The sequence below is a fragment of the Pteronotus mesoamericanus genome, unplaced genomic scaffold, assembly GCF_021234165.1.
Source record: "Pteronotus mesoamericanus isolate MK-2021 breed Mesoamerican mustached bat unplaced genomic scaffold, CSHL_Meso_final scaffold_85, whole genome shotgun sequence".
Classification (NCBI taxonomy): Eukaryota; Metazoa; Chordata; class Mammalia; order Chiroptera; family Mormoopidae; genus Pteronotus; species Pteronotus mesoamericanus.
This window is the reverse complement of record NW_026555329.1, coordinates 77,671,523-77,695,910: the sequence shown is the minus strand read 5'-3', so window position 1 is coordinate 77,695,910 and position 24,388 is coordinate 77,671,523.

Genomic DNA, 24,388 nt, shown 5'->3' with positions numbered 1-24,388 from the left:
ATCTGAGCGACAGCAGACTCTCCTTCGACACTCAGCTCATTCCCAGCTTCCATCGTGAGGGTTCGTCTTCCTAGGCTACCCTTCGCCCGCATCAGCGCCTGGCTAAGTCTTATTTAAGTTTCCGCCAAAACATCTTCTTCAGAGGAGCCTGCTGGCCTTCAAACCTCACGAGGTCCCTCCTCTTCATGTCCCTTCCACACCTTACACAAAATGTGTTTAATAAAATGTACCACTCTCCAAAGAGGGGGATAAATAATGTGGTATATAACACAGTAGTTTTCATGACAAGTGGGATTTTGGAGAGGAGTTTATCTTTCTAAGTATTGTTTGATTTTTATTTGCAGGCAACAAAAGCTGCCAGAAAAGCCAAGGAAACTGGCGTGAGAAGGGGAGTGTGGGCCAAAGGGGAGATGGGTAGTTCTACTTGCCTTTTTCAGCCACGTTGTCACAGCCCACTGTCGTGGAGGTCCCTGTGGACCCCCGGACAATGGGCTAGCTGGGACGGCCCCCAGCCCACACCTCGGCACCTGGAGGGACTACAGCCACACTCCCCTTCCCACAGAACAGCGGGTCCCTTGCTGTGGCCATAGAGGCTACAAGCTTCCACTGGGCCCAAGGTCTTTAGGTATCGGGTGTCTCAAAAGCCCATGTTGTCTAGTAATCAAGGACGTGTTTGTCACTCTCAAGCTTTCAGTCACAAATACGGAAAGCCCCTCTCGGGCGAAGGCCGAGGTGACTCGAGGACTAGTGTCTTCTCCTGCCGACCCCTCCCTGAGTATTCTCCCGGGCATCTCTTCCTCATACACGGTGATGTCACAATACCGGTCCCAAGTCTGACACAAGATGCAGTGTATCAGCTATCACCAGATGATCTATGGCATAGGATAAGTTAACACCATGCTTTTAAAAAAGGTGCTTAGGCATTGAGTTTCTGGTACTTTCAACATGAGAGAAAAATTTCCTATGTTACAGAGTTCAAAGGAAAACACACCTATTTTCCATAAAATAGCGCAGAATAATAAATTTTTAAGAATCATTACATTCTCTTTATTTCCTCCAGCATGGCCGGCATTTTCTGTCTTTGCCTTTGGCCTTTTCATTATCATCTTTATTTCTCTAAATATTAATAATGACCTTTTGGAATAGCTCTGAGGCAGAAGATAATTTCAGCTTTAATCATGATCGAATCCTTCCCTGCATTATCAGTGATTAGTCCACCTAGCAACTCATTTGAAGAAAAGTTCCTAAAATGCTCTGAATCCATAGTCCCCATGTAGATGATCCCTTCTTTCCCTGTTTAGAACCGTTGCCAGGACTATGGCTCACTTTGGTTGGGCTGCCCAGCATGGAGAGGAGAGAAAAAAGAAACGTGATATTTATCACGAGTCCCTGAAAAGCTACAGAGGCTGTGTAGGAACAACATAGCATATTAAATTGCAGTGGTTTCAGTTCTGGAAAATGCAAGGAGGATGGGTTGAGAATGAATGTGCTCTCTTATCTTCCTGTAATGTGCAATAATGAGATCATTTGGGCAGCCCAAGGGCAAGACTGATCAACTTGAATTTTCACCTGATTTAGCAAAATAGAATCTGACATCATACCCTAGGCTGGCTGCAAAGATTTCATCTGTCTCTCACTTAGTGATGTTTACAATAGTTAGCTTTACTCTTTGCCACATCCACATGGGGGCTTCCTCAGCACTGAGGTGCTGTAGGATACATTGTTTTGCTGTACCTCTTAACAGGAAACACATTTTAAGCATCTGGAAACACCATAAGATAAACAAGAGATATTAAAACTAATTCAGTTTCTGTTATAGCAAATCTTACAGACCATTCCAGGAATATATGGCCCAGAATTTGATGCCTGAAGTCATTGTTCGCTGTCTCCACAGAAACAGATAATTGGATTCTATGCCTCTCTTTCCTGTTAGACTGAAATTTTATTGAGGAAAAGGAGTACCCTTCATTTCATTTTAGCTTCTCAGTCTCAAATCCATTCTTTGGCGCATGGGGTGATAATCAAAAGATGCTTGTTGAATGCATTTCTGTAAAATAGTATCTGCAAGTAGTTTTAACGAATAGGGATAGTGAGCTGTACTTTGCGCTAAAATATTGGTTGTGAGTAAATATGCATACATTTTGTGATTCTGATAATTTGGAAGTAAAACTCTCTATTTAATAAATAATATGTTTTATTACCTTCTGTCTAAATAAATACAAGTTCTTATTTATAACTAATCGAATACTAGAACCAAATGTAATTACATGACCAAAAATTTTATATCGAGGAAAAAATTTAAATATAATGGAAATAATATATTGCTAGCAGGCCTTCCTTCTAAGGAATATTCACAGAGTCCTTGATGATTAAATAAAAGGAACTTGTATCCAGAATATATATATATATATATATATATGTGTATATATATATATAAACACACATATATATGTATATAGTCACATAACTCAACAATAAAAAGAAAAATTACCCAATGAAAAAAAATACTCAAATAACTGAGAAGACCTTTCTCCAAAGAAGATATATATAAATAGACAAAAAAAAAAACTATGAAAAAATGCTCAATTTCATTAGCCTTCAGGGAAATGCAAATCAAAACCACAATGAGATACCACTTTACACACCCTAAGATAACTATAATTTTTTATAAAAGGAATACTGCAAAGTATTTGAGAGGATGTAGAAAACTGATGTTGGGAATATAGAATAGTTGGGCATTTCCCAAAAACATTAAACAGAGTTACCATATGACCCTACTTCCTAGGTACGTGCCCAAGATCATTGAAGTTTCATGTGCATACAAAAACTTTTAACGGATGTTAACAGCATCCTTATTCATTACAGTCAAAAAGTGGAAACTATGCAACTGTCTTTCAAATGATGAGTGGATAAACAAAATGTGGCATACTGATATAGTATAAAATGAATGAATCACTGATACATGCTACAACACTGATGCGCTTTGAAATCAAATGGTAAGTAAAGGAAGTCAGTCACAAAGGACTACCTATTATATGATGCCATGTATCTAAATGTCCAGAATAATCAAAACCATAGAGACAGAAAGTAGAAAAAGAGTTACAAGGGCTGGGATGAGAATGGGGAAGGACTGCTAATGGGTACGGGGTTTGGGGAAAGACGATGAAAATGTTCTAAAACAAGGCCCTGGCAATGGTTGCACAACTCTCTGCAAATATACTAAAATACATGGGACTGTTGAATTTAAGATGGTGAATTTGTAGTTAGGAATGATATCTCAATAAAGATTTCAATGAAATAAACAAGAACAGCGATAACAAACTGACTTCTAGTCTTGTGGTTTTTTTCCCCTTGGCAATAGATTTCTCTACCAAAACAAGAATTTCGGAGGAAGACTATATATGTTATTAATTTGAAGATCATTTGTCAGTGATAATTTATAATGATAGTATAAGGAAAAAAAGCCTATTAGTTCCTCAGGTACGGTATGGTTTCACCAAATATAGCGCTCTTAAGTAAACATTGTTTTGGCAAGGAGCAAGATTAAAGTGATTCCAATTAAAATTATATATATATATATATATCTACATTAAAGACTTACATATGTTGAAGTGATACATTGTAATTCATGTCAGTAGGCAGATCAGTAAAAATTATTAAGGTAGAGATAATCTATGTTTAAGACAGAACGTGATAAAGGCATAGACCACACAGATTTGTACGGAGAGATTGGTGCAGGGGGCTCCCTTCGAGATGAACGAGATTTCTCTTGAAACAGTGTGTCCTTTTAACAACGTGACGTCACATCATATTTCTGGGTCCTGGATGCCAGCAGATCACGTTTGGCTGCATTAGCACGTTATCGCTGATGACAGAAATTAATGTTCTAAGGCTCTTCAGCAGCCATCCTCTTGGAAATGTGTTTCTGTGCTATTTTCCCTCACTAAATTGATATATGAACCATCCGCGGGCATAAAATCAGTTTTCCTTCTCCAGAAAGCACACAAGATGATTCAGAAGGCTCCTATCTCAATGAACTCTGAACTAACAGAATATTTTTGGCAGCGTTCTACCTATACATCTTTATTTTATTATTATTACTTTTTTGTTCATGGTGTATATAAATGGATGAAAGGGGAGAAAACTGTGAAAATGATTCATTTCATTACTGGAAGTAAATATAATTGGAAATGAAAAATTCTGCCTCCAGAGTCCTATTTGATCCCAGTCTCCGACTTTAGATAAGAAGCTTGTAGAATTTTAAGTGATTTATTAAATTGGTTTATCTTACAGCAAATATTTTTCACAAGTTACAGCAAACTCAGTTTCAAAGCATGGTTTTAAATAATCACGGGTTATTTCAGCTACAATAGAGGAATGTCAAGAACAACAACAAAGTAAACTGGAACAGCTTCCTGGGAAGGAAATGGTGATGTTTTCTTCTAGGAAGCGATTGGAAGCAGGTCAGCAAGGCCCCCAAATTCTCCATCACTGTCCCTGGACCCCATTCTGCAGGGGAAAATGTGTCTGTGGTCTACACAGACTCCTACTGCACTTCCTCAACTACCCTTCCCACCTTGACGTGTCCCTATAGTTAATCTTTCAGAAACAGCCCACACACCAGCTGCAAAGTCTCTAGACATTTTCGGCTCATATCAACTTAGATCCTTATATACAATGAGTGTTATTTTTTTAATTACTCTCGACTTCTAACTTCTCTTCCTAACTTGTGGATTCCTTTTATTTCTGTTTCTTTATTCCAACAGTAGTGAAGTACCTTTAGTGAGCAATCAATGAATACCCATTTCTTTATTTGAATAAATTTTAAAAAAGAAATAGGACCCAGGAAGGGGAATTTGAGAAGTGACAAGGCATGGATTTTTCAACACAAATCAATCGAATGGGGCATATTCTTTTCATTCTGAGGACGAGATGGGCATCGGATAGGTGAGGGTTTTGATGGCGGTCAGGGAGTGTAGGATGGATACGGACCGGGGCACTTGCTGAGGAGAGCAAGTTGAGGTGGACCACTGTGGAAGGAGCTACTGCAAAGACCGAAGTTGGCTGAAATTGTTGGGTTTTCTCAAGAAAGGAAAACATTGTTTACTGGAAGGAATAAGAATACCAAGGCGCTAGTTATTAATAAATAGGATAAGCAAAACTGTACACTTCAAATTGGAGAACACATTACATTGAGCCCTTGATAAAATACATACACACACACACACACACACACACACACACACTAAGGATAAACAATGTTTTAATCAGAAAATCAGTAAAGTTCATTAAGAAGTGAGGGTTTATTTAAATTAAGATTCTGCCACCAGGTTAAAGAAGCAGAGGTGCTGGAGGAAGCCACGCTCACACGAGGAGCTGAGACTGAGACATCACTCCTGAGTCTTCCTTTCCAAATTGTCAAGCGAATAAAATGCAGCCTGCGTCTCAGGGTCATTACAAAGTAGGAAGGTGATGCAGCTGATGCATCGTAGGTAGTCACTGAAGGGTAATGCGCTCTGTGTAATTCGAATGAGCAGTTTCCGAATTACCCCTTACAAAAGCAAGTGGCATTAGGTTAATTATAACTTAAGGACTGGGGGCATATTAACGTATTAATTTGATTATATAACTATATAGGGTATGACAAAATGAACAGTGCACCACTTCCATTTTTGTTATATCTGAATGGCTAATAGGCGCATTAGGCTGCTGCTCTCAAATAGCCTCTTCTAACAGATGTTCAATGTCATGAATTTCATGATAGATCCTGTGAGGTGCCTACTGGTCAGAGGCTTAGTCTTTGATCTCGATATGGGAAAAAGCAGGCTTTGGGGAAAAAGAAGATGAAAACCAGGATAGCAAAAGGCACTGGCGAGCCTGCCAGATCCTTGGGGGACAAACCCTTCTTCAAAGGTCTTCTGAGTGCAATGCATTTTTAGCTTTGCATAATTCATTTGTGTCATTTTTCTCCCCTGGGTTGACTCAACTTCTTACTCATTTATTTTTATTTTATTTCATTGGTTTTCCTTTAAAGTATTTCTCATCACAAAACAGAAATGGAGTCATTTTTTAAATAGCCCAATCAGGCAAGATTGGTTTCAACGTATTTACCATCCTTCGGCCAGTCAGTGATTGACTCATAACAAGCAAACTATTAAGACTCAAGACAGTGACCAAGTAAGTGAAAGGCTTCTCCTACTGCCCAACCTTCCTCTCCGTTCCTGTGCCTGTGCATGTACATTTAGCTACGTGTATGGACGCTGTGGGCTTTCAAGGAAGTTGTCACACTGTGGCTAGAGACCCCTTGGCTTAGGTGACCCAACTATCACCTGATATGGCCAACAAATAATCTTGGTGGCATCAGGGCAGAGAAGAGCTATGGCAAGGTCCCATTCAACACAGATGCACACTCTTTCTTGCCATCCTCTGTCAAGGCACAGCGGGGCTGATGTTTAGAGCCCGCAAACCAGAGGGCTCTAATTCACAGGCCATGCCTGGGCGGGGTGGGAGTCATCAGATGACCTGCCGTTCCAATCCTGCCCTCACGTTTTCCCCAGGAAGATGTTTGCTGCCTTCTTTCTGACCTTTTGAAACCCTGGCAGGGTATACTTTGAGATCAATCTTTGTAAAAGTTGATTTAGCCTTATCATGCGCTCTTCCTTAGTTTTCTGTGCCTTCGTTCTTCTACTTAACCCTCCTTTCTAAATTTCTTCACCCCCTGCTTACACTTCTGCATACATAATGTGGCTCCTTGGAAGGCAAATTGAAATAACAAACCATTTTAAAAGCTATCATTCCATCTCTAACATATGCTTATTGCTCTGCCATGCTCACCCTTGGAAATATTTAATGCTTGTGGTTAACTCACTCACTGAAGCAAAGAGAAATGCCATGTTAGAGCCATCGGGCTCTTCAAGTCTGTTCGGTGCATCTTCATTATTTTGCAGTGAAGAGCGAAGAACAAGAGGGTTAAAGAGATTCACGTATGGCCATAAGGTAAGTAAGGATCAGAGTCAAAGCCAGACCTTGGCTGACCCCCTGCCTCCACCTCCTTCCCTTTCCTCCACTTCAGGGTTGCGCTCGTGCCTTTTTATTGTCTCTAATCTATGGCCAGTGAGAACATACCCCACCTAGAAAGAAACACATGGTATGTAATGTGCTCCTTACTTACTTAACATGGAAACAGAGAAATGATAAGGGATTTCATGATGAAAGCTGCTCCCTCCTTTGGATTCAGAGACAAGCCAAACATAAGAATACGTCATTGTCACTGGGGTCCTAAGGAGTTGACCTTGCCTAACTGCATCACAGGCTTCTACAGATCTGACAACCTTGCTCACAATTTTATCAAGAGATGCTCTATTTATGTTGCCCAAAGCATCTTCTTCAATTTAATCACTTAGAAAACTCTGTGGCTTCTGCTAGCATAGATGATAAATTGATTTTATCCTCTGGTAGTTGGGAAACACTAATCTTGTTTAGCTTTAGCTGTGAGCATTGTATGGGGCTCATCAACACACAGAGAAATGCACACTAGATTTTGAACGTTTTCCTAAACTGCCTTCACAAAATAGTTCATCCGATTATTTTTGTGGAAAATTAAAAAATTTGATCAGATAACCAGTTCAGGAAATGTACTTAAAAACATTATATCTTGTAAAGGGTATATGCTTAAATATAAAGTAAGATGAAGGTATTACAGTGTAACAAACACAAATCCTTTGAAATCCCACGTGGTTAAGTGATATACCTTCTGGTCAACGTAAATGGAGACGTAGCAGTCATGCATATATCACAAAGTACTTCATCTTCTCCCTGACTATTGGTTAGTTGCATTTCATATTAAAGTTTCATCCTATTTTTTTGACAGGGTATTAACACTATTGCACGTCACTGAAAAAAAAATAATTTATTTACAACATAGTATATTGTAACAGAGTTTGAAAGATGACATTACGCTGTCAGGAAAGCTATTTTATTATTACTTCTTAAAAAGTTATTATTTAACATATTCATATCTTCTAGCATTTTACTGCAAACAAAGCATTTTTGGCTAATCTTACTGAATTTAATGTCATCCCATTCTATATTGAACCACATGGTGAATTTCGTAAAATAAAGTTGGTCTGATTTTTCAAAAGACTGTATATTTACTTATATTTTTCCCCCTCTCCTCAATAATGACCTTCTCAATGTTTGTTTTTTAGCAAGAATTCACTCAGAGATGATGGATAGCTTGGGTTGTTAGGCGGACAGAAGAGGAAGGAACCCCCCAAGACTCACTCAACTGCCATTTATAACTCTTGCTCGGTACAGAGTTTTTAGACCTGGGTTCTTTATTTCCTAATCTCTCCTAGAAACCTCAACATGCTGTTTCTGTTCCCTAATTATCTTACTTAGTCTCCTCTTCGGCTCCTTCTAGATCATTCCAGATAAAACTGCCTAAACACTGGTGACAGAAATACAAACACAATCTTTTTGAAACCTATCAAATTTTATTTTCAAAATCATTAAAGTGATTTAAAACAGGACACAAACATGCCTCCAAAACATTGTATTCACTTTGGAGATTGATCACTATGGAGCTTCTGCTCTGCGGAAAATTTCATTTTCTAGAATCTTTGAAACAATACTAGCCAAGAACAGTAAAAGTGGGCCATCTGTTAGGAATAGATTTCACACCATTACACAAAACCTATATAGCTTTATTGCTGTTGCTAAAATGAATTTTGACTTGATACACGTGTACAAACAAAAGTATATAAATTAAAATAAAATGTGTAATATTCAAAATTGATTTCATGGTTCATGGCAGGAAAAGTAAGTTGGAAAATCTGTGCTTTCCAGTACTCCTTTATTTAGAAGAGTTAATATTTTACTATATCTGCCTAGATTTTAGACTTATTAAAATAAAAAAATGTGCTTTGATTGCTCAAGAGTTCATCATATCACAAATCTAATTTTTTTTTTTTTTTGCTTATTTTTTAAATGAAATGTATCCTGGTGACATTAGTTAATAAGATTATACAGGTTTCAATGATATCATGTATCATTTCTATGATACATAATTGGTATATTGTATTGTGTGCCACCATTTTGTTTTATTTACCAAGGCCTCGTAAATGGTAGCAGACTAACCACTTCAAATCTACCGCCTACAAGATGAGGCAAACAGGAGCCATCATCCAACTGCCAAGAGTGAGCGTTTGGTTAGCTGTCTCCCCCTCTGAAGACGCGCTGGGGCCTAACCGGTGCACACACGCCGAGTGCAGAGAGATGAGGCCATGAATCTCACAGGTGCGTATCTGTTTTAGAATTGCTTACAGAGAATTCTGCCAAAGAAGGAGGATGTCAAGATATTTACAAATTGACCCATAGAATAAACAAAGGAGAAAGCAAAGAACCATTATCAAACTTTAAAAAACAAAATGTTTTTAAAGGGTGGAATCATTCATGATGCCGAACCTAAATAAAATAGTTTTCCAAAAACATTCTTCTGAGCAAGACAATATGGAGGATACACAAAGCATTTGCCAAGGGAAAGTTGGTTTGTCAAAAAACTCTGCTTTGACATAGTAAATATCATCGAGATTACTTGTTCATTTCTCTCTCAATCGCTCTCTCTTATCCCCCCTCCCTCTCTGTCTTTTCTATATGTGTTGGCCTTACCAAACATTTCCAATTGACAATAGGCCACTGTGTTGTACAAAAATGAAATCTAGCAAGATACACTTTGTTGTAGTGGTTTTGATCGTGGTTACTCACACTCCAATCACCATGTTCCTGAGATACCATGTCTCTTTGGTACAGAAAAGCACAGCGGTTCTACTCTTCAGAGAACCATTTGAGACTCAAGGAAAAAAAAAAAGAAGACAACATGCATTCTTCCTACTTTTCTAATAGTCACTGCCAATTTTGCGCCCTTATATGCTTGGATTATGGATGCAGAGTCTCAGCGGGATAGCCTTTTGCACATGTGAATATAGAGAATATTCCACCAGCACATACGTAGTAAAAGAAGACAGCCACTTTCCCTGAAAACTGTGAGAAATGTTGTTTTAGGGATGAGGCTGAGTCTGACAGCACCATTTCTAACTCACAGTACTAAAGCCGACACTGTCTTTATTTCCTTTGAACCCACAGGTAAGGATCAGTAGTTCCATTTGGCTTCTGAATCCACAGAAGGTTCGCTTAGCAGCACTGGGTTTCTAGGCAGGAACAGGCCCAAGGGATGCGGATGCTCGCCCACGCTGGCCCCTCTCCTGAGCCTCCTAAGTGACTGGTGTGACCAAGCCTTGTGTGCGCAACTCTCGGACATGTCACTATTACTTATCTCTTAGGGCGTTGAACCAGGAGCACCGCGGCTCAGAAAGGAATTTTAAACTCTGCTAATCTGAGTTGAAAATGCAACTAAGGAAAATGAAATATGTTTAAAAAAAAAAAAAAGACCTAGCTTACTTTCTGATTTCTTCTTACTTTGGGATAATTTTTTTCCTTAAAAAGAAAAATAAAAGATACATGTCCCTTGAGTATTATTATGTTGTTATGTAAGAGAAATTAGCAGAGCCCAACCCTCCAAATCTCACGTGGATGTGGGTTAAAAAGAGCTGTCACGCAATTCCATTCTGTGACAAAATTCTATGCACTCTTACGAATGCGGTGCCACTCAAAAGCCTTCTTGTATATATAATCATTTTGGCTGTATGTTAAGGATTTATTTTCGTATAAAGTCTTCATAATTCCCTCATTTGGGTATTTCTTGCTTTGCAGAAATCCACATGCTTTTATTCATATTATATGCATCCTAGACAATACAATTTTAAATAAAAGTGAGAGAAATGAAAACCACGTTTGTATATAAATGTCTACAAATAGACATACCATATTTTTCCATTGGGAAAATTATGTGGTTGGCTCAAATTTGAGGGAGAACAAGCCATGACTGCCTAAGGAGAGACATTTCTCTGCTTCACCCCACGCAGGCACTACATCCCCAAGGCAGATAGAGAATCTTAACCAAAACCCCTTATTCTGAAATGGATTCAGAGATCCAGTGAAATCCCAGAATAAGTTCAGTAATTTAAAGAGAATTAAAAAGATACAAATCCATGCCTATGTAAAGGGACCGATTCTTTACTGAAAGTATCAATTTGACATTTAAGTGCAGGGTTTCATCTTAATATTTTCCTATTTGGTTAATAGAGCTTCTAACTTATAGTATGGGTTCCATAAATGTACTTCTAAATGGAATTCTGCCCTTAAATGCCTGTTTTCTTTTTATACCTCTTCCATCCACCCAACATTTGTTGGTCTTCCCTCAGCAGTGAGCATTCCAGTCAGATTTACCTACCACTTTAAGTCTTGACACTTCATATCCCTTTTCTGTAACTTTTTCCCCCTTCAGCACTTACTGCTAACTAACACATAATGTACTTTTCTTATTTATCTTGTTTATAACCTTCCCCCTCTTTAGAATATAAGGTTCAAGGGGACAGCCACATTTGTTTTATTCACAGTTGTGTATTTTGCCTAGAGCACAGAGGAGGTGTTCAGTAAATATTAGCTGAGTAAATATATATACCTGTGAGTTGTTACACAGCATTGTGATACAAGAATCAAGTAAAAAAAATTTTATCCTACATCGTTTAACATCGACTGCACACAGTATTCTAACAACAACAAGAGCAATAAGAAAAGCATTCAGCTTTCATCAGACAAGTTAAAAACGGAATCATTTCCCTTCTTTAAGTCTTTGTGTCTTTTCTACTTTGTATCTTTCTACTGTGATCTCTTCTTTCCAACACAACATTTTAATATTATCAGAAGAGAAAGATCCTGAAACAATCGTGAGACATTAATGGGTCTTGAGCCAACAACAATTACTCAAGTAATGAACTTGGTTGAGCAGAAGTAGTTAAAAAATGCATATGTGAGGAAATAGTCCCAAAGTAGCTGCGAGATGGATGGTAGGTTAAATAATTTCATACAGGGGTGGCTTCCATCCCCTCTTCTGTGTATGCGCAGCTGTTCAAAGTGACGTTGCTGAGGTTTCCATGTCCCTAGTAGGATTTCACTAGGAAAAAGGTTTTTTTGTTACTAAAACGTGCTAAGAAAGCCTAGTGCCTTAGGGAGTTTTCATCACACAGCAGTGTGCACGGCGGATTGAAGAACGTGAATGTAGGAGGACCACGTCGGGAGTTTTCAGGGCAGTAGAGTCTTGATCAAAGAAAGGGCTTGCTTTTAAAGTCACTGCGCCTCTCAGGTACTCTGGCAGTCCTGACTTAGCGCAGTTTTATTCTTTCCAATAAAGGTGGTTGATGCTCAATCTAAATAAATCTGATGTAATGATATTCTTCTATAACTTTTTAGTAACAAATGCATGCATTTAAATGGGAGGGAGGGAGGGAAATATTTTGCTGTAAATTCCTGCCAGGGACCGTGGGACGGGAACTTCTGCATGCGGGGAAGACTTTGGAGAAAGAAAAGGCCGGCTCCACATCTGACTAGGTGTGAAGAGACAATCTGAGGGGAAGAAACTGAAGTGCGTTCCAAATTTTCAAAGCGAGGACATTTGAAAGGAAAAATGCCATCTGGACGGTGGGCCAGGTTTGGAGACATGAAGATGGGTGGTTCTCAGCCAATAGTCCCTTAATTCTCAAACTGCTGGAGGCCCTCCGCACATCACCTTTGTGGTCCTACGAATCTTTAACATCTCTTTGGGTTTGTTTGGGTCTCTGTCTCCTGTCTACCTCTCCCCTTCCCGCCCCCCACCCCCACCCCCGCGCTGGACTCCCTTTGACAGCAGGGTGAGCTCTAGGAAGGACTGTGAATTCAGTAGGGTGGCCTGGGCCTCTTACACAGTCCCTTAGTTCTGCCTCTCCACCTTTATCAAGCCCCGAGTGCCCACTGACCTCCTCTTCTTCACTGGGTCCCCTCTTTAGTACCCTGTCTCTACTTCCGCTCATTGCCTAAGCCTGGCCTCCCAGAGCAAGTAGCCAGGCTTTACAGGAACAGAGTATTTTGAATTTTCTAGAACAGTCTCACTGTCAACCAATCATCTTCTTGTCTCTGTTTGCCGCTGGAAAAATTCTCACCAAATTAACCCTACTCTCTTCACTTTTCCTTCTCCAGGGTAACTCATCCTAGCAATTTGTTTAAGAAATTAAAGAGTCGAGCACTAAGTTGTCAGTTGCTCTCCTAAGAGATAGGCTATGCTGTTTTGGGAGTTCACTGCACTTTTCCAGTTAAAAATAGGAATTTGTTAACAAGACGACATGATTTTTGCCGCAACTTCATTTCTTAGAAAATATTTCTGTTTATTAAATACTTTCATGAGCACTTTAAATTTCCCTATCAACTACCCTGTACTCATTAATAAATGCAGATATGCCTGTCAGAATAAAGAGAGCATTAGTATAATATTTCTAAAAAAATCAAGTAACAATCAGTGTTTGGCATGGAAACAACTGAGAGTCTATATTTTAGTCCATCACAATCTGCTTTCTGTTACCTTCCAATATGAAAGGAATGAATCAATGACTTATTTCAATGAGATCATCATGTTTTGATATTCAATCAGAGAGGATGTGGGTGCTAGAAAATCTCATTCTCCAAAGAAAATATTACCCTAAGTTTAAAAATATCATTTTGGCAATGCATACATAATAGAGACATCTGATCATCTTGCCATTTGTATCTGTAATAAGATTGTGTTAAACTCGAGGGGCAGCGTGAGGCTGCCTCGAAAAGCTGGGAAAGAGGCGGTGTTTCATTAGAGGGAACACCTGGCGCCCAGGTGAGGGCAATGCGTGGCGGAGGGACACTGAGGGAGCCATGAGCAGATGCCAAGAAATGAGCCAGGAGCCTTTGGATTCTCCGAGGTACGAGCGAGGCACAAGCCCGCCTGCCCAGCCCCTCTCCTGGCTCACCCCAGAGAATCCTCCCTCCAGCTCTCCAGGCCGTCCGGCCAATTAAATGTGTCCTCACATTCACCACTGTCAACTTCCCCAAAGAGGACTCGGCCTGCGCTCTGGTTTTCTGTGACCTCTATGACCTCAGCGACGAGCCAGCGGCCTGACCCTCCCAGGCCCACCTGGGGGCGCTGCACGCAACCTCTATGGCAGCCAGAGGTGACTCCGCCCCCAAACACAGCTCCCTTCCTCTGGACCCTGGGACCCACAGGGAGGGGTGGAAGGGGCTCGAGTTCAGTCACCCTTTGTAGCGCTATCCCAGCCCTGCGAGGAGATGAGCCTCCGGGATACAGGAAGAGGCGGATCTTTATCTTGTTGAAAGCCGCTGTTCTGTGCCTTATTTTTCCCCCTTAACTTGTACTGACCTTAGTACTAACCGATAAAAAGAAGAAAACACAATCTTGCCTCTGAAAGGCGTATGTTTCATAAAGATTAACATCTGTCTGATTGTATATGTATACATTCAATATTAATTATGTAAAGGAATACAAGCTTCATGGGATTATCTAGTCACTGGAATTATCTGGGAATTGCTCTCTCTCGAAAGAATGAGCCCTCCCGTACCAGGAAACGCGAAGGGAATAATAGCGTGTGTTTAAGAATCAAATCAATAGGGATAAAAATCCCAACTCGGACCCTCACTAGTAAATGCATAGCGTGAGATCGCTATACCTCCAGTCTTACTTTCCCCGTCTCTACATTGGCATAATTATCCAACTCTCTTAGGCTCACAGTGAACACTCAGAAGAATGCGGGACTCACAGGGCCCACCGTGCAGTGTGCATATTGCAATACATTTGGTGCCCGCCCCTAGTCTGTCTGCCACCGCACCTCCACAGCGAGCAAGGGGTGAATAAGGCTGGGTAGCGATGTTGATGAGGGCGATTGTTTCCTTGCTCTGTTAAATTTTTTTATGCATTGAATTATTCTCCCATTTTGCCATGTCTTTAAAAGATCCTAAAAGTCTAAAGTCAACAAAAGAAAAAAATGACTACCATTTGCAAGGTCGCCTGGCAAAATCAGAAAAAACTCAGAAACTCATTCTCTCTCATGTGCGCACGCCCGCACACACACAATATTTTAATGCCATTAATAAGACCTTTTTCTCTTTTGCCGTTGTCTGCAGGATCAGTTTCTAAATTACTTTATGGCTTTGGGACTAAGAGTCAGGTAAATAGGAAATGACTGGATGATGAACAACTGCACCTTAAAAATAATAAATGAAAGCCTTGGGGGAGAGGGAGGGGGGATGGGGGAGGAACACGAGGCTCTATCTTGCAGATTGAAGAATCATTAACAGTGGATCAAGATGACATGCACTGCACTTAATCTCTAGCCATGAGTTAGAAATAAGGCTGCCTTAGCGTTGAACATAACATCTGCCGTCTAAAAGTCAAAACGAGTTTGGTCCCAAAGCAACTTTGGTTCCAAAAATCCATACACATCAAGGATATAGATCCTAAATGCTATTTCTTTTATAGTATTTACTGTTTCAGAGAAAATTCAGCCTTCTCCACTATGAAGCTTTTCTAATGAACAATAAAGTTTTTATGCCCCAAGGTTCAGGAGGCTTAACTACATCGTGTGAAAAGGTGGCTCCATCTGAGCAGTATCAGGGTGAACTCTGGCAAAGAGACTTACTCTTTTCTTTTTTTTTAATTGTTCAACTGCAATTGTCTCCATTTTCCCGCCACCGCTTTCCCCCGCCCCACCCCCAGCCTCCTACCCTCAATCCTTCCCCGTTAGCTTTGTCCATGGGTCCTTTATAGATGTTCCTTGACGACCCTTCCCTTCTTTCCTCTGTTATCCCCCTCCCCTCTCCCCTCTGGTTCCTAATCAACAAAACAAACAAGCAAGCAAAATATAACCAGAGACATTGAAGAACGAAAGGACAGTAACCAGTAAGCAAAGGGATTTACTCAGCGCGACTTTCTTTCTCAGGGCGATGCCACCTCTGTGCTATCATGGCAGCCTTTGGTCAGACCGTTACTAGTCTCAGTCTGGCAGCACCGTGCACCCGTGTGCCAACCAAGCCACCACGCAGATAGAGGAACCGCCCAGGGTGGGAGGTGGGCTCCCCGGGGCACAAGAGTCCATCCGGACGACAGAAATTGGTTTATAAAAAGACACTTACACGGTGAAAATATTCTCATTCTTGGTACAATCTGTCTCAATGAAGTAAAAAAAAAAAAAAAGAAAGAAAGAAAGAAAATTCATATTGTGGTCGCAGTCTTCAAAAGTTCCAAATTGCTACAGAACAAAAAAACGTAGGCTTTAAAAATAAGACTCGTGTTAGAAATGAGCTCTTCAGCCCTTCCTTTGGCCTTAGTCTGACCTCATTCAGTCGTCTGTAAAATAGCACAGCGACACATGTGTCGGTGTGTAGGAAGGCATGTTGTTTGCGACCCTGTGCTTAAATCTACTGTTTTAAAATTAACTGGCAAATGAAGTTTATTGTATTAAAAACAATAAAAGCTATTTTCATAGTTTGGTTATTTAACTCCACTAAATATATTTATTACTAAAAGATGATCATATTCTAACCATGGCTATATGTTACATCCTAGCATGTGAATTTATTCATCTCATATATCTGATGTGAAGAAAATATTTGTCCGTTAAATGAACACAGATGTATTTATGTGTATATGCATGTATACACATAACACAAAATTATATGTATCCAATTTGTGTATATATAAATTTATACACGCATCCAAAATTTACATTTTCTTTACAAGCACTTTACAATCCTGTTACTCCCCCTACCTTATTTTTTGTCATATATATTTTTTTCATTCTTAGTCTTTTGCTCTTGCATATAGGTCTTAGAGTCAGCTTGTCAATTTCTAATTAGCGCCAACCGGACATCTTGATTAGAATCTGGGACTGTTGCATTGGCAACCACTTAATCTATTCTTTTTGCTCTCATATGTTTTTTAGGTTATTATACTTTTATTACTAATTGTTATACTCATAATAAATGGAGCTTTATCACTAGGCATTCTTTGACATTAAGATTGAAGGTGCCTTCCACCAGAGACAGTTTGTACTTGCTTCAGACAGGTTTCTGGGGGCACTACCCATCTGGGACACTTCACAGCGCAGTCTTAGCTGACGTGCCCAACCCCCCCATTCAAAGTGAAGGTCAAGTCCATTGGTGTGCTGACCCTACCCTCCAAGCTACCCTGCAACCACCACTTCTACTTTGGCTGACAAGATGGCCCATTGGATCTTGGCTACACTTAACAGTCTACTCTCATCCGAGAAGGACTAAAGTTATAATATAGTTTAGCACAAAGAGCTACGAGTAATTTGTTCCATAAATAGGTTAGTCCAAGCAACAGTAAAATGCCTGGCAAATATTTTTCTACAGTGTATAAATTTCCAAGTAGAATTTGAATAATGGTGGAAAATAACAACCACAGTAATTACAGTGATGAGGAGGAGGAGAAATACATTTACTGAGCAATTACTATGTCCTAAAAATTGTGCTAGATACTTGACAGTATAATCATACTTCAATTCTCAAACAAAACTCTGCTATGCAGTAGATGGTTTTATTATCTTCATTTTACAGCTGAGTAAATTGAAGATAATAGACAGTGATTAACCTGCCAAAGGTCGCAAAAGGTTAATGTTAACGTTAAACTACCAATCTTCTGATTTTAGAGCCACTATGCCATATTGTCTTCAAAAAAATGTTCTAGACCCAAACATTTGTCCAAATGTCAAATGTATTTTTTTAAAAAGAGAAAATCTTCAAATAGGACTGGTTAGCAAGCACTGAAGAAGGAGAGTCAGGGTTTTGGGTAGATACCCTGTATCAGTCTACAGAAAACCTATTTATATTGCCAGAATATCAACTGATGTATTTCAGCGGCTTTAAAAAGTTCACAGACCCTGCATGGGGACCATTTATTACTGACTGACAACTCCTGGGTGGGCCACGCTATAGCTATGGGTGGGGTCACTAGACTTTTTAGACCTGGTCTTTACCTTCAAGAATTCAAAAATTCATTTCATTAGTAGACTCAGTTTCTGAGAAATTGCTTCACAATCACAAAAAGCCTGAAACCACTAGTGATTTTCTAATCAACCGTGGGAGTTTGCCTTCTGCAACCTAAGACAGAACATCTAAGCAGGGACAGTGTCCTCATGAACAAGTCACCCTGGAAAATTAAGTTCTCTATGGGCTCAGAGTCAGAAGCCAAATATTATGCCCTTATGTATATTAATATATGCTATGTGTTTATGTTTATATTCCTTACATACATATATACTTATATAGACACATACAGAAATATGTTATGTGAATATATACATATATATTTTTAAGTTACTGCAACCTATTAAAATCATATTTATCTGTAATAAAGGCATGGGGTTGCTGACCTTAAGTCAAATAACTTTCTCTGTTGCTAACAAATTCTTACTGCTTTCTTTTCCTTGCCCAACTTACTTCTATTTTTCTGTTTATATTTTTAAATAAATTGACCCTTCTGTACTTAATATTTCCCAACTATACTACATTTATCTATTTTGTCAATTATTTTCATATATTGCAGTTTTGATAGTAGGATTTGACTCTATACATTTTTTGCTGTAAGTGGATTCTTGTCACCTGAATCTCAGAGAATGGCACTTTGGTGTATACAACTTTATTGCCTAAAATTTTGGGTGGTATTATTTCCACTCACTTCAATGCATTTGTCTAAAAATGCTTAATGGAAACAATTTCATTTTGTAGTTTGTAAAGTTAATTGTTGACTCCATGCTTAGAAAGTCTATAACGTTATTTTCAAAGTTGATAAACCTAATTACTTATCAATTAATTGCTGATTTTATGCTTAAGCACTAAGCAGCACTGAGGAGGGAAGGGTACTTCAGCATAAGAATAATTTTATTTCTCCGGTAAGTATAATTTTCAAAATAAAACTCTTAAATTTAGAAAACTGTTCTAAATTTAGGTGATAGAGCTCACATGAACATCAAAATGAAACACTTCCATGGAATGACGATTTATTGTTGAATGGAGCTTTAGAAAAAAAAAATTGTCAAAACACAAATAGACCTGCCTGCACCTAAAGCTTGTTCCCTGATGAATTTCAGGGATGCGTTTATTGAACAGAACAACAGAGAGACAACTCATCTTCATAGGATGTCTGCTGGACCGGTAATAGTGATGTGACATCTTTCCAAGGGAAGGCGTTGTTCTAAAAACAATAATGAGTGGCATCTGCAGCCTCCATCAAAAACAACGGTGAGTAGGTCGGGTGGTTTTCCTGGCAGCGGATATGGGACAGAGACTAACTGAAAATGCCCTCCTTTGCTAGGGTCATAGCGAGCATCTTATGTTCCTCAGGAAATAAAAAGCTCTTTACTCAAAGATTTGAGGAAAATAAGCAACTCATGCAAGCCAATACTGCAGCAAATCTTACATTTTTTAAAACATTTTAAGTAGGAAAGCTTTCTAAAATGGTGCCCACATTTAGTTCTAATCCTTAGGCGTTCTTAAAGAACTGAGGGGAAACTACTGCAAGTAGGCGAGTCCATGGGACCAGGATCTACGTGGTTCATCTCCCTGCTGTGCACCTGCCCTGCGCTGTCCTATCTCCGAGCCGCTTACCCACACAACTGAATCACAAGATCACACCTGAGGTTGCACTTCATAGGATACATCCCATTTTCTTCTTTAAACTACACTGTAAGATATCTAAATGTCTCAAAATTTTCTAGATGTTTCATGGTTAGTCTTACTGATATTTCAGGAGACCAAATCAACTTTCCCTTGTTTTTCTTTTTTTAAAGATTCCATTTATTTTTTAGAGAGGGGAAAGGAGGGAGAAAAAGAGGGTGAGAAACGTCAATGTTGTGATTGCCTCTCACCCGCCCTCTACTGGGGACCTGGCCAGCAACCCATCTATGTGCCCTGACTAGGAACCGAACCTGTGAACCTTTGGTTTTCCAGCTGGCACTCAATCCACTGAGCCACACCAGCCAGGGCCAAATCAACTTTCTATTAATCCAGTTGTTTCAAAAAAGATTATCTTGAGTCTATCTAGATTTTTTATGTGCACTTTAGAAGATAAGAAAACAAACACTCCTGTAATACAACTATAATCTCATAGCAATTCATAGCAAAAATCTTTCCCTCTCCTGTAATTAAAAGTAATGATAACAATTACAACCACGCAAAAAAGGGGGCTGGGGGAGAACCCAAAAGGGGGCAGGGTATTAAATCTTTTTTTTTTTTTGAGAAAATAAACACCATGAGTTAATTAGGCTGCTTTTATTTTCCATTGTTGCTATGAATTTTATAGTATTTTCAAAAGCGTTAAGCTTGAACAAACAAGTATATAATTTTTCTTTTTCTGAAATTTTGGATATAAAATGGAATTGCTAATGACTATGAAATACGGCAAGATACCTTTGGTGAATATTGTGATTACTTGGCAATAGATGCTGAAAATCTATTCTAAATCCACACTTGTAATTAAAGAAGAAAACACTTATACTTAACAGCAAAGGAGAAAAAATAAAGGTGTAAGTAATATTTTTACTTTACCTGAAACCAGCAAACACGCCCAGATGTGTATATTAAAGAGCTGGAACCCTAATGGGAAGCACCTTCCAGCGAGCGCTGGTTTACAGTTTTTCGGTTTCAACTACCACCTTTATAAAGATGGCTCCCTAAGCAGTATCTGTTCACCTGATGTCTCACTTGGGCTGCCTCTCAACCTCGACTGCCTTTGGGATATTTTAAGTTTGCTAACCCTTAAAACACCAACTTTACTTGAAAACACAATTCTTCATCTTCTCAGAGACTTCTGCTCTCCCAGCCTACTGTGATTCTGTCAACATCCTTAGCTCAAACTCTCTGGCCTGAAATATATATGGCATTTTTGGATAGTGGGAGGAGTCGAAGTGCGATCAAACACTGTCCATTACTCATTTGCCATCTATCGCAGCTATCTCATTCCTTGCCATTTTTGTCACTGTTGTGATATAGGCTCTTGTCGCTTCCTATTTTGATTACTATGACAGCTTTCCATTGATATACTGTCTATCAATCTCATTCTGCCAAATTTAGACTGCATACCATTTACTGCCAGGATAATCATTCCCAAACTTCAGTTGAATTATTATATCATTTTGTCCGAAACCATCCAACGGCTGGCCCTGCCTCCTGCAAACTACTGAACATAGCCTGGTCTTTTATGTGCTCTTCAGTCTAAATTTATTTCTCCTTAGTCTCCGATGAGAAAGCCTTCATTCACTGAAACCACTCTCCTCTTCTCCTCAAGAAGGGCTGTAATAAATTTTAATGCTGAACTTTCTTCCCCTGGGTGTAGACAGCTTTCTCCCCTCTGTTCCACCAATTTACATCCCCTTCTCCCCATAAAAAGCAAACACCCTTCTCTGCCAAGACATCTGTTCTTAACCACTTCAGGGCCAAATGAGCCGATGGAAAGCTGAACCCAGAAAGCTAAGAACAGCTAGAAAGTATATTCACTAGGATCACAACATCACATAAATTGATTATCCAAAAGTTGCCAATGTTTCAAACATATTCTTTTTTCACATGTAGTATGCAGAAAAATAAACTGTGTGTATAGATTCGTATGTGTATATGCATATATTTAAACATGTAGGTGTGTCCATTTCAGACCAATGATAGAAGCATGACATGTTAGGGTTAGAAAGACACCCGTATATTCTCACTTCCATAATTTTGCAGGTTTGGAAACTGAGTGCCAGACAATGGAAGTGACTTGCTCTAGCCTACATTGTTGATAGCTCTTTGTTTACAGTAAGTAACAATAAGAAGCTTCACAAGATTCAGTGATCTACTTCTACCACACAGAAATGTCAACACTGTGCTTTCCTCAATCCAGACGCATCCAGGTCTGGTTTTATTCCTCTTTTGCTTCATTAATGATCCACCAGTATTCTTATAAAAAATGTAATTAACATAAAAATAGTTGAGATGTTCTTCGTTTTAAAAAGATGTCATTTTCATTACTGAAACTAAGGCTGTTAAAATCTATGTTCCTATGGATTCATGATTTACAGTTTATATAAAATCCACAATGAATCTTTTAGCCACACCAAAGCATTGCTTTGGCACAGGAAAGACAGCAGAGGATGTCACCTTCCTCAAGTGCTAAAGTCCCAATCATGAAGAAAAACACGGCACCCCCCCCACCTCCTTGTGTTCATATGTTGACATATGAACAGAGGTGGTTGGTGAAAAAAATCAAGATGTAGGTAGATATCTACATACATACAAGTCATTTATTTGGAAAAGCAGCTTAATAAATGGGGTTGTGCCCTCTCCCAAAAACAAGTATCTCAAGGAAAAAATACACAACATGACATGAATACACTTTGAAACTAGAACAATCCCTCCACAGAAGCCCCTGACTCTCTTGAAATATATTAATGCAAAAACATGATTTAATTCTCAAAACCTGTAAACATTCCATTTCAATCCTTATCCAAATCAAGAAATTCACCCCAACCCTAGCCCCTGTACTGAGTAGAGTTAAACCCATCCAAAATGTTCTCATTATATTAACAACCCACCAGGTTGAAGTAGTTGAGGCCATGCACCTAGTTAGCAAGGTCAGGTCCTGCTTGACAGATCTTAAAACTAAGTGCTGGAATTTGTACTATAGATACAATCAGGGAATATTTTCTCTACAAGACAGGAGAAACCATAAGGTAAAAATGAGTTTCAAGGATGTTAACATTGGAAATAACAAAGCAATGGTGAGACAAACCTGTAAAACTCAGGGCAATGGACCTCACTTGAATGACTGCACAGAATAAGGAAAAATAAAAAGGAAAAACTAAAGTCAAAATATATATTTAGAATACCAAAAGACCTATTAAATATTTTAGTTGCTGGTGGAAACATCAACTGAATATAGGCAAATCACGATTTTAAAAAATGGTTTAAAATCAAGATTTGTTTATGGAGAAGATTTTCCTTAAGAAAACCACAGAATCCACGAAAGAAAGAAGGGTATTGCTTTTCCCCACTCCCACCCCCAGGCAATCAAACACTGTTTACAGCAAAACTCAACCAAAACATCCAGTTAAGTATTTGGTTTTGTAAAGAACTAGGAAAGAGAGACTAGAAGAAGTATATTTTTAAGTCTTTATATAACAGGGGAAAACAAAATAGGAAGAAGGAAAAAGGAAGGAAAAGCCGCACAGTCAATGAGATGACATAAGGACCTTTACCCTTCTTCTACATTCTCCTGAGAAATAGCCTAATAAGACATACCCCCTTGGACCTCTTTCCACTCCTAGAGTTGTCTGCAGGCACCTTGGGAATTAACTGGAAGGAAGTGTAGGCTTTTCTTACTTGACCGAGCCAGAGTGATCTCTCGCTACAGTCTGCAGACTATCCTTCTGCTCATGCTGGATCATGAGGTACTTGCACGGGGCGCTCTGTCCCTTCCTCAGTCACACTTTCCTTGTTAACCTCCATTCCCTGCCTTACCTCTGTGTGGCCACCCTTCTTAGAACAGCGTCCTGCGGTGGGGAGCTCTCCCCTCGCGGAATTAGGAGAGGGCTTTGTAACGTTCCAGTGAAACAAATCCCCTACTTAAGTCTAAGCAGCCGTCTAAAAAGTAAGATCAGAGATGGATAAGACTCTTCTAGGCAAGTAGTAGGACTGCTGTCATAAGAGAGCATTTCATTCTGCAAAACCGATGGGAATTCAGTTCCACTGTAGAATAGCGTGAGGGCAAGGAGCAGGATTAGACCGCAGGGGAAGGACACACGCCAGGAGGAGCCTTCAGGACATGGGGCTGGTCCAGGAGTCGATGCCACCTTCCCCCAGAGATTTGAGTAGTCCGGTCTGATGTGCATTTCTGAACTCCGACATTGAACTTGCATATGGAGAACTGATTGCAGAGCCACAGGCACACGTTGCTTCAGCCCAAGGTCCTTCATATCCACTCTGGGAGACGGCCTGAGTGCATGCATGCTCAGAATGTCTTGCAGTTTCAAATGTTGAAAAGTCATGCAAAATATATATCTGTTTCTCTTTATGTGAATATAATCCTTCCCTATCCTCTCTAAACACACAACAACAGTGCAGATAATGTTGGCTTTGCTTACCTATTGCCCCACTGCTAACGCCATGAGAGCCCATTTTTCTTCAAAATAAAAGGGTGTAAAAAGGATGATCTAGGATGAGGTCTGTCTGGAAAAAGGCCAGCCATTGTTAATATAATGAGGATGGTTTGCTCAACATCAGTGTAAGCAGGCAGCCAAGAAGAGTGGACTGGAATGCGCATGTATGAACAATGACAACTTCACTGTACTAGTCAGTGGGGGCAGTAGATGCTGTTGGGCGAGCATCGGTACTGGGCAGCCGTCACATTCAAAATGACTGAGCG